Below are 12,019 nucleotides of genomic sequence, written 5' to 3'. Positions count from 1 at the left end.
GATATATACGCCAAAGAAATCAAGAAAATCGTAGAACTTGATATTGCTACGCATAGCATTTCCTCTTCTTATTCAAGCGTCATAAATGATACATCGTTGGAAAGCTAATGCAACACAGATTCTAATTTTTTATATCAATTTGTAGCATTCTATATCTTTACGGGGTTATAGCCCCTTCTTTAAATGTGGAAGGAGCAAAAAAGGAGAAAAGAGACAACGTTATCTTTCCCCTCAAAGTCCCCGACATCAGTAAAATGCACATCACTGGAAAGCTACATGCTTCAGAAATACATCGACATAAAAATGATTTTTCTAGCTTAATCAGGGAGTGAGATATGAGGGTTTAAAGGTTAGACGCAGGGGCGTCGGAAACCTACTTTCCGCCAGTTTGTTTAACTGCATAGAATTTCAGGTTATTATGCAAATTCTTATTCTGTATATAAAGACGAAGAGAGTGAGCCATCTCTCACACTTGTTTCATAATATATCCCATGGGAAAAAATTTGTCTCCAGACTATAGGATGAAAATTGAGATTTAAAAGAATAAAGAAAATGACATATAGACGGCGAAACTGCAAAATCTCGTATCTCTTCTTTTATAGAAGTTTTGATTTTTGTTGCATTCAATTACCCACATCTGGATCTACGAGTGTGCAAAAGTTCGTAAACCATAGCCTATTAAAAAGCAAGAAAAACTAACATTTTAAAACCTCGTATCGAATTTCTTATGGTTCAAGCCGGTGTTATTGCTCTCCTGAAAAGTTTGGTTTTGATGAGTTACGAGGTTTTGCACTTTCGCCGTCGATATACTAAAATAACCTACGTTAGGTTTACATAAATGTAATATAACCCACAATTGAAGGGAATCCTCACTCTATAATTTAGAGTATTGTTTAGCGTATACCCATTAACCTGAAAAAGAACACGGCCTCCTAGAAAGTTTCCTAGCTGATCACAGACGCTCTTTTCTGATACAAAATGGTTACGTGTTAACTATGTTGAATTTAATCATGTGGTTAATACTGGGCCAATCCATTTCAGATCACTTAATTTTAAACAAAATTGTTGCTTAACATTTTTTATTTTCCTTTCTTCAAAATTTGACTCGGTCATCAAAAATTTTGCGATCGATTGTTTAAAGTAACACAAGGATTTTGTAAATTTACTATTGCAAATTCTAATACATCAGAAGAACAGATTTTTTCTGGTTTTATTGCCAGTAGAGAGAATACTGTGACATTATGACAACTGTGCTTTACCAATTTTCTTTGCTTTAGAAAGCAGGAGCTTGATACAAGCCTTTGGTTTCTTGATATCAGTTATAACTATGATGTTACACAACAAATTAATCAGCTTATTATTATTGAATTTTGATTTGGGAGGTCGATTTACTTTCTCCTCACCTTTTTATTCCTTTCTGATTTTTCACTACACGCAACTATCTTTACGGATTAAAGTAAGAAATTATGTTGACTTTTTTTTTTTTTATTTTACTTGGTTTCTAGATTTGCCTGTGTGCTTTAGTTTTGTTGTTGCAACATTAAGAAAGGGCGTGTTGTGAACTTGTAATGGCGAAATAATAACTATCAACCTACTACTAATAGTTATTTTTGACTTGCATTTAATTTTGCTATTACTTCTCTCTTTAAATTTCCTACATGTGTGTGGTTTCCTCACATGAATATTACATTCTTCCTAAAAGGTCTGTAATTTTTGTGAGAATAAAATAAAGCCTTGAGAATAAAATACTGTAACATACAAATTTGACTTCTATCTATGTTTATTATATCGTTTAAACAACTTTTAAATTCATTCCCCACTCATACAGCCGTCTCCAAAGGGTTAAAGTTTGAAGTACAACTGAAAGAAACGTCACACGATCCGGATCACGTGACCAAGCTATAAATAGTTCATTACCACCAAAGAAACGATTCCAAAAGAGAAATGCCCTATACGCATTTTTTCCAACAGATTCTATGTATGGCCCCATGATCTCGAGAATAATATGCTTCCCTCTGAACGAATCCTGAGTTGAATCTGGTTCCTGATTTCGTAAACTGGTTTACTTCAGCTATAGATTGAGACGTTGAGTCCTACTATCAAAGAAAGACTTATCATAGGGTAACTGGGTTGTATAAATAGAATTATATAAACGAAAAAAGGTGAATCAAACCAAGTATGCCGAGCTGAAACACAGGAAATTAACAGCTCGTCAATTCATAGTATTAGACCTGTATCCTGAAACTCCGATCATGTTCTAAATTAAGGTCCGTCAAACCAAAATATAAAGGAAATGAACTCAATCGCGTTATTAAATTGGCGAATCGCTACCACAGATACAAAAGATTCGAATCCTACTGTTATAAAATTGGTGCATACCGAACAAATACATAGGAGAAATGAACCTACCATTATAAAATATGCAACAATCGACTAGCGACAGGATCACTAATTGACGGAACGTGTATATCAACCCAGCAAATAGCCCTATCAGTCACGACACGGACCATAAATCCACGACACAAATGCTAAAAACGATCGCGAAGTTGAACGATAAAATATACTTTTACGGATAACTTTTACCACCAGAACTCCAAATTTAATTAAGATTTTGATTTTAATTAACGTAAATGTAAATTTGCTTCACCTAACAATAAGATATCTATGGACTTTTTCATTGTCTTATTCTTTTTCTTTGGAATATCTTTATAAGCGTCTCCCTATCGCCTTTATTAACAGAAAAAGGGACGTATAGTACTCTTCTGTCTTGCAGAATCACTGTTCTGGGTGGAAAAAGAAAATTCTTTATAACATGAAATGTCGACAAATTATATTTAATAGGAACTACTGGCGAACAATATTTTGAGATTAATTTCCTACATTCTTTACTTGTAGCTTCGATATTTAGTGATTAATTTGAACTATTTGTCGCCATGATATAACGTCACTGTAAATGTGTCCAAAAGTGAGGAGAGAAATTCCGTAACTATATATCGGTCCACGAGTGTAAATAAGGGCCCCGCAGACCCCGCATTGCAGGGGGCTCCAAGCCATCAAGGGGCCCCACTCCTCGCTGTATGCGGGAGGGGCCTTCAAGCCTTTAGTTACGCCACTGTATCGGTCATCACAGCACTTGGACAACGACATACACTTGTACAGGGCTTGAAAGTTCTCCTTGCAAGTACTAACCATACCATATTGCAGTCACAGTGTTTACACAAACTTTACTCTCCAAATGTACAAAAAGCACTCGTCACTGGCGAGCAGCGGGTGGATTTTCCAAGACCTGCACATATATATTCCTATGTATTTCGAGAGCCTCTATTATGGAAATCCACTCAGCTGCATATCCACAGACTAACTTTATGCAAAAATATACTTTAGCACAGCGGACTTCCTTAAGGTTCCATAATACATACAAGTGCCAACTTTCGATCACAGATCGTTTTCTCGTTGTGTTATGTAGAGGTAGAGGTCAAGTGGTATTTTATTCACATATACACTATATTTGCATCTTTCTTCTTGTACATTTATTCGTTCGTACACCCCCTTCTTCCGTTATACTTTCTGTTTTTCATTATACATTTCTCAAATTTCCCCACCTTTTAGCTGTGTCCATCTGAATACTCTGCTCCCCTTCGCTTTCTGAAGGTCTCTCGATTTCGTCCTTTTCCTCATTTTGACATTTCCTTTTCCTGATTGTGACCTTGGATTCTGGACAATATAGTTTTGCTGTCACAAATCTTTCTTTTGAAATATACATATGAAGATTTTCTTTTATATTAGCTTACATGCTTTATGTCGGAGCCACACTTTTACCATAATTGACTAGTCTTTGTCTAGCTGGAGGCTCCGCTCCCCAGTCCCCTACGTTTGCTTGGCCTACGCATCATACAATTCTACTAAATTTCAAGTTTCTTCTCCTACTTCAACTATCTATAAGATAAGATTTTGTATCCGAAGAAAACGCCCATTTAAATAATATGGCAATTTCTTCATTCCCGTTTAGGCCCCATAAAACCTAAAATATTCATTTTGGCAATTTTCCTGTGGGCTATTTCCGAAAGGCAACTATCATGTCAAATTTCACCATTCTAATCCTGCCGGAAGTGCCTAAACATTTTGTTGTGTAGAAGATGTCCTATAGGAAGAACATGGGAAATATTGTACAGTTCCCCATAAAGCCACTCTACAGTTGAAAACTTTCGTCATGCTAACGCTAATGAAAACGTATAAGCATACCGCATTTCAAGTTTTTATTCGAATTCCAAGTATGTATCTAAAATGTGAGATTACTTAGGTCCAAACAAAGGTCCATTTAAATAACATGGGATATTTCTTCATCTTCCCCTGTAAACTCTCTTGAAATTAAAAATATTCACTTTTGGCAATTTTCATGTCGGTTAGTCCCAAAAAGCGGGTATGACATCATCGAGGGAATCGATGGAGTGGAGGGACTCGAGGGAGTAAAAATAATGACTAAAGGGAATCGAGAGAATAAAAATATTCACTCGAGGAAGTAAAAATAATGATTGATGGGAGTTGAAGGAGTAAAAATAATCACTCGAAGGAGCCCAGGGAGCAAAAATAACCAGAGGGAGTAAAAATATTTACTCAAGGGAGTCGAGAGAGTAAAAATATTCACTTGGGGGAGTCCAAGGAGTAAAAATATTCAGTCGAGGGAGTCGAAGAAGTAAAAATTATCACTCGAGGAAGTAAAAATATTCACTCGAGGAAGTCGAGGGAGTGAAAATAATCACTCGAAGGAGTGCAGGGAGAAACAAATATTCACTTGAGGGAGTAGAAGGAATAAAAATATTCGCTGAAGGAAATCGAGTCATTATTTTTACTCCGTCGAGTGAATATTTTTACTCCCTCGACCCCCTTCAGTGAATATTTTACTCTCTCGATTCCCTCTAGTGAATATTTTTACTTCCTTGAGTCCCTCGAATCATTATTTTTACTCCCTTGAGTAAATATTTTTACTCCCTTGAGTAAATATTTTTACTCCCTTGACACCCACGAGTGAATATTTTTAGTCCCTCAACTCACTCAAGTGAAAACTTTTGGTCCCTCGACTCCTTCGAGTGAATATTTTTTACTCCGTCTACTCCTTCGAGTGAATATTTCAACACCCTCGAGTGAATAGTTTTAGTCCCTTGACTCCCTCAACTGAATATTTTTACTCCCACGAGTGGACATTTTTACTCCTTCCTTTGAATATTTTACACTTTCGACTCCGTCGAGTGAATATTTTTACTCCCTTGACTCTCTCGGGTAAATATCTTTACTTCCTCGACTCCCTCAAGTCATTATTTTTATTCCTCCGGTGCGTATTTTTACTCCCTCGAGTGAATATTTTTACTCCCTCGACTCATTCGATAGAATATTTCTGGTCCCTCGACTCCCTCGAGTCACGATTCTTCTCCCTCGATTGAATATTTTTACTCCCTCAGCTCCTTCGGGTGGTTATTTTTAATTTCTTTGGTGGATATTTTTACTCTCTCGACTCCCTCAAGTGAATATTTTTACTCCCTCGATTCTCTCGAGTGAATATTTTTAGTTCCTCGACTCCCTCGAGTGATTATTTTTAGTCCCTTGACTCCCTCGAGTGATTATTTTTAGTCCCTTGACTCCCTCGAGTGAATATTGTTAGTCCCTCGAGTGAACATTTGTACTCCCTCAGGTGAACATTTTTACACCTTCGAGTGAATAATTTTACTCCCTTGACTCCCTCGAGTGATTATTTTTTGCTGTCTTTGGTGAATATTTTTTACTCTCTCAAAACCTTTGAGTGAATATTTTTAGTCCCTTGACTCCCTTGAGTGAATATTTTCTCCCTCGAGTAAATATTTTTACTTCTTAGACTCCCTCGAGTGAATATTTTTAGTCCCTCTATTCCCTCGGGTAATTATTTTTACTCTCTCGAGTGAATATTTTTACTCCCTCTATTCCCTCGAGTCGTTATTTTTACTCTCCCTCGAGTCATTATTTTTACTCCCTCAAGTTATTATTTTTACTTTCTCGAGTAAATATTTTTACTCCCTCGATGAAGTTAGACCCTTAAAGAGCTGCAATCATGCTGAATTTATCCATTCAGCACTACAGAAAGTGCCTAATAATTTTGGGGTGTAAAAGATGTACCATATAGCTAAATAACATGGATAAGATTTAAAGTAACCTATAAATCCACTGTAAAGTTGAGTGTAGTGTCCAAAAAGAGACCCATTTAAATAACATGGGGAAATTCCCCCTTCCCATTCAGACCCTCTAAAAGTTAAAAATATTCACTTTTGGCAATTTTCCTGTCTGTTAGTCTCGGAAACTACAATCATGCCAAATTTCAACTTTTTACCTCAACCGGAAGTACTCTTTTCATTTATGTTATAGGATTATGGAAAAGAAGAAGAAAAAGAAGTTATATCAATTAGTAAATTCCAGAAGGAGTTCGACAGTGGCCGTTACTGAGAGTGCCTCATGTGTGGTAGTGCTCTGTGAGTCAGAGAGTTGAATGGGATTTAATATACACCTACACTACATTAACACTTTCTTTTACATTTACACGTACATACATCCGCTTCTCTTTTATACCCTTTCTTTTTTCATCTTATACTTTCCCCTTTTCTGTAATTTTTGCCTGTTCAAGTTGGCTTTCAGCCCTTTTTCACTATCTGAACTTCTTTTCCGATTTTGTCCTTTTCCTGACTGACCTTTTTCTCGATTGTGTTCCTTACTTTTCAATTATGTCCTGTATTTTATTCAATTAAGTTCCTGAATCACAAATCCTCCCTTTGAGGTCACATAAGTCAATTTGGCACTTGTAGCACATATGACTTTAATGCTGGTGCACCTACTTTTTTGACCGATAATGGTCTCAAGACAAAATAAGACAAAATTCACAAGTTCGCATCATTTTGTATATTTTGTTTGGAAAGTGTTATTAGTCTATGGGCAGAAATATATTTTTATATGATATTGTGCAAAATTGCGCTGAGATATTTAACAGGTTTCAACATGCCTTAGGTTAGTACTTGAGCATCTTGAGCATTAACCTTCATAAAGAGGGAAGTATGTATGTTAATGATGCTCTTAGCAACATCAATAAGCAAACATTACTTTCAAAGGAAAATTCCTGCAGATTTACTTTTGGAGCACTACTAAAAAGGGAGTAGGTGTAGCAGAAGGAGTCGAGAAACACGTAAGAAACATAAGGAGAAATGAATGATGTCTCCTGTCTGTTATGTCTTGGACGTAACATAACGTAACCAAATCAAACCTAAACTAACCTAATATTAGTAGAAACAAGCGAAATTCTATCATTTTTTTGGAAAATTATGAGGACCCCTACATTAACATGATATAACATAAAAGAACTTAACCTAACCTATACTAGGTAATAGTATACATGAGAACCCCCCGTCTTCCGTGCGCGAGGATACTTCATATTATATATTTATACGTTACCAAATTAAATCACTGCGTTGTCTTCATTATATGTGCTTAACATTCTATTTTTACTTTCTAGAATAAATTTTGTTGATTTCGATTCGAAAAATATTAAATATTTTTAAATTTATATCGTGATGCAGACCAAAATCCTTGTTGCATATAATGTAATGCGCTATAGCATATAAAGTACAAGGGCAAATAGGTACGTTCTTTTTTATTTTCGTATCAGTGGATAAGTAAATGAAAGTGGGTTTGTTACCCCCTTTCTAAGTTCGTAGATACTCAATGAATAATCCCTAAAAGTATGAGCATCCAGCTTCTTCTGGAACTCAGACGGTCTTACGTATACTATATCCCTATACTAATCTAATGTAAACAGAAACTGTACCAAAATTGTACATTTTTTTTTTGGGCCTATGTTTAGCAGAAGGGGTCCAGCTCTTTCCTCTAAAAAATGTTACAATTTTGGTAATTTCTGTTCACATTCGGTTAGTTTAGGGTAGGGTTGGTTAGTTTAAGTTAGGTTAGGCTAGTTTAGGTTACGGTAGGTTAGTTTAGTTTATGTTATATTAGTGTAGAAGTCCCGCATAATTTTCCAAAAAATGGTAGAATTTCGCTTATTTCTACTAATATTACGTTAGGTTAGGTTAGATTTGGTTACGTTATGTTACGTCTAAGTACTTGCATCACTCATTTCTCCTGTAAATTTTGTGTTTATTACGTGCTTCTGGACCCCTTGTACTAAACATACCCCTTTTTTTGAAAAGAATTGAACCCATTTCTAAACAAACGTGGCCCTGGAATGAACTGTTCGAAAATTGTAATTTCACGAATTTCCTCCTTGTTGTCCCCTAAAAGGTTTGCACTGGGCGACATGAAAATATCAGGTGAAGCATAGATGAAATTCAAGGGGGCCACCAGGAGTAATTGTTGAAAAATTACAATTATTTTACGATTGTGTATAAGTACTGCTTGTGGACGTGTAACTTAATAACTACAGTTCAAGAAGCACAAACTAATGTCTGTTAGGTGGTTACTAAATGTACGAATACTATCTAAACGCTTCAGGGTAGGACGAAGTTTGTATTCCCGCGCGGGGTGCGTGTGAAGGGAGCAGGCGCGTCAGCGATGGTAGGTATACGCGCGAACAAGGTAGTGGAAACTAGTGGGCTTTGGTATTAATACGAGTTTCAGTAGCATTTGTCATTATTTCATACTAGTAGCACTTCACTTGTAAACAAAATATATGTTCTATGTTCTGTACACTGCAGAAATATGTCACCGGTGGAAAATAGAATCGAATAGAGCCACCTTCTTGTGCAGTTTTACTACGGTTCCACAGATTGTAAAAGGGAAGGGAAAAATTTGGAGAGGTCTTTAATTTGCCCATTTTATGTTGAGAACAAAACCCAATGAAACCTGCGCGGCTTCTGACCCGTTCCTACTACTACTACTACTAGTTATATTATGGATCACTATAGTAAAACTGCACAAATATTTCATTTGCACTCATTTATTTTGTCCGTCGTAAAGTACTTGTAATGACTTTACACTAGTAGCCTACACTTGTAAGCTTAAAATACAGCTGTATTACTTTGTATTTAATTTTGTCACCTGCATAAAATTGTTCCTTATATATATGTTTTGCAAAGTACTGAAGTGTACTTGTAAATTTCTCAAAATTTGGTTCACCAAAACCACATACCTGATCGGGCATATTATCGGTGCTGTTCGTCTTTTTGACCATTCCACTGTGATGATGGAAACGTCATAATGATCTTTCTATGTTTATTCCATTTTAAATATATACATTTCTTAATGTTTTTCTGCGTTAAATACTTTAAGCGCCTTTATTGAAAATACATTGTATGATTATTAGACTCCAATTAAACTAATACTCCACCCGTAAATTGTGTAAAGTTTCACTTTTGTTTGCTGAATTTACAGTTAAGTCTTTGCTACAAATTTTTACTTTCATTTGCAATATTTTTTCTGCCTAGTGTAATTAATACATTCCTATTGTTATTGTGCACTTTATGTACTGACTTGCTTCTTGTTTCCGATTACCGAAGTTTCATCGCTTGTTTCGGCATTGTTTTTTGAATGAAATTTTGCGTTTTTTAAAAACAGTGCACGTTTTAACAACAGTGAACTGCAATGTATGTATTTACCAGTGGCGGCTGGTACTATATGATGTATGGTTGTGCAACCGGATATTTCTTTAATGCTAAAGATATTTTTAAGTATTAAAGTGGACTAACAGTATAAAATAAATCTTTACTCTTGAGCGCAAAACACTATTGATGCATTTCTTTAAAAAATTAATTAAAAAACTGAAAGAAAGTGAGTGATATACAAATCCAGTGGCAGCGAGCGTTGCCACTGGAAGGAGTAACATTGAGCATATGGCAGCGAGCTCCTATCTCTTAACATGAGGAAGTGCATTTATTCTTGCATCGCTGCTATCCTCCCGTATTACGCTCTTCCAGTTGCGAACGAAGTAGCAACTGGTACATAGTGAGCTTCTGTAGTAGTTACGAATTCCTCCGTTTGGCAGCGCTTGACTCAATTGATAGGTTCAGTGAGATTTAGACGCTTGGAAGAAAGAAATCACCAAACAGAAACTCGCAATGAGCATATACGCATCTGGTGGTAGCACGGGCGGATCCAAGCTGAATATTTGGGGGGGGGGGCGGTCGTTCGAAGTCAATAGATTTTATTTTACATTTATAAACAAAGGTAGAAAATCGTGGGGTAGATTTTATTTTTAAAATAAAAAATATATTCTGGAGGGGGGGGGAGGGAATAATCGAGACTCGAAAAAGAGAATGTCTTACCACTGGTCTAATTCCTAGCTGTGTGTCGCTCGTGCACATGATCCCGTGTTCGATTTCCGGCGGAGAGCATAGAAAATTAATCTCAAATTATTCACTTTCAATACTCATCTGTCTTCTTTAGCCTAAATTGCTGGAATGTTAAACTATTATTTTTTTTTTATTTTCGAGGGAAAAACTCTTATATTTCATGCTTGTTTATATTAGAACAGCTTACAAAAATACGTAGTTACTGAAAATGAACTCTTTGTCCCTTATTTTCATACAAAGAAATGCTAACAAAATGCATATTGTCGGAGTAGAGAGGTGTTTCTGTACCTTTAAGAAAATAAAGCGGAAAATATTTGCAGTAGCGATGCTTTCTATTCAGAAAAACTTAACGAGCAGCATTTCAGATTTCAATGAAGTCAGAAAAATTTGAAGCTTGAAAAGAACAAAGGAAGACCTTGCAATTTAAAATAATGCATAGTTTACTGAATTAAATAATTTTGTTTAACTTTGTGCATGAATATGTGCAATTTTCTTGCCTTTTTTCTTCTTTTTGGGTTAACGATATCATTCATGGCTTACAGCACATGCTATATATTCGATTTATCTCTTGTTCAATAACATGAATGTAGAAGTTTTTGTATATAAATAGTGTATAAACTTACATTGATAGTGGTTGTTTGAAAGAAAGGAAATAACATGTATTAAAACAATATTAGAGAATACATTTTAATCAATAAATATACAAATGGAGCTTATAAGGACTTTCCTCTTCATATTTCCTGAATATTTGACTCAAGAATGCTGGGGGAGGGGAACACGCGCGTAACTACATACCTTTGATATTGCAACATTGCAACCGGTACTTCTACAGACCACGAACCGCTACTGGTATTTACATAATTTTCTTTATCATGTTGTTAAAAGCTGCACAAGAATTTTAAATATCTAAATTGTGTCCGCATGATGTAAAGTACACCACAAAGTTTCCCTTTGTGTTTTCTTTTTTTTTCCCGGTAGGAGAATGGTTATCCTGCATTTGTGTCGTGAGTGAAACTAGTAATCTCACGATTGCTACATCTTGCATCACACGGCTAATCTTCCGCAGATGGTGGCCTCTGATAAGATACACATAAACCTGTCTTCAACGTTGTGTTACTGGTTTTCCCTTGTTATTTTGGTATACCTTACTTACAGTTATTCCTTTTTCTCCGTCATTTATTTTTCACTAATAACAAATATTTATGTTCATTTTTCCTTTATGAATATAAAGTCAGTGTATGGCACAAAAACTTCAGAGCATAAAACACGGAAGAACTAGTGGTAGGTGGTCATTAAAATGCGCGAATAATATCCAACCGAGTCATGGCATGAATGCACATTGGGGCTTGTCCGCGTCAGCGTCGGTGGGTATACGCATTAAACAAGAATAGTGAAAAAACAGTTTATTTGGCATGAAATAAATGCCTTCTGTGTTGCACAGGTTTCCGAGACTTGTATTATTTTGTACACTGCCTTGACATAGTACTTCAGTTGATCCTGTCTTTCTATGGAGTACTATTTGGTTGACATCACACTCTCCATTTGATGTTTCTACCTAGGAATATATGTAAGATGTGAAGTATGATGTAACTTTTTAATTGTGCAATCCTGTCGTGTTATCAAGTTAAATATTCTGGGGATTTTACAAATTTTGCTCCATTTCAGTATATTCAGTTTAGACGCAACTCCCCTCTTATTAGTTTCCG

At 35.8% G+C, this 12,019-nt stretch overlaps 1 protein-coding gene across 4 annotated transcripts in view; it reads left to right on the top strand.

Moving 5' to 3' along the window:
• Nucleotides 1–6,853: 6,853 nt before the first annotated feature.
• LOC145664673 (uncharacterized) overlaps nucleotides 6,854–12,019 on the top strand; it is a 39,023-nt gene continuing 33,857 nt past the window's right edge. For 3 of the 4 annotated variants that reach the window (XM_081731524.1, XM_081731521.1, XM_081731522.1), the window contains exon 1: nucleotides 6,854–7,023. The gene's annotated coding sequence lies outside the window, so the exon portion shown is untranslated. Of the gene's footprint in view, nucleotides 7,024–8,557; nucleotides 8,581–12,019 lie in introns of those variants that run through there. The other variant, XM_081731523.1, reaches the window with a different exon arrangement.

This window comes from Thermobia domestica, chromosome 11 (assembly GCF_964235325.1).
Source record: "Thermobia domestica chromosome 11, izTheDome1.hap1.1, whole genome shotgun sequence".
NCBI lineage: Eukaryota > Metazoa > Arthropoda > Insecta > Zygentoma > Lepismatidae > Thermobia > Thermobia domestica.
The sequence above is the reverse complement of the archived record's forward strand: the minus strand, read 5'-3'. Positions and strand labels throughout refer to the sequence as shown.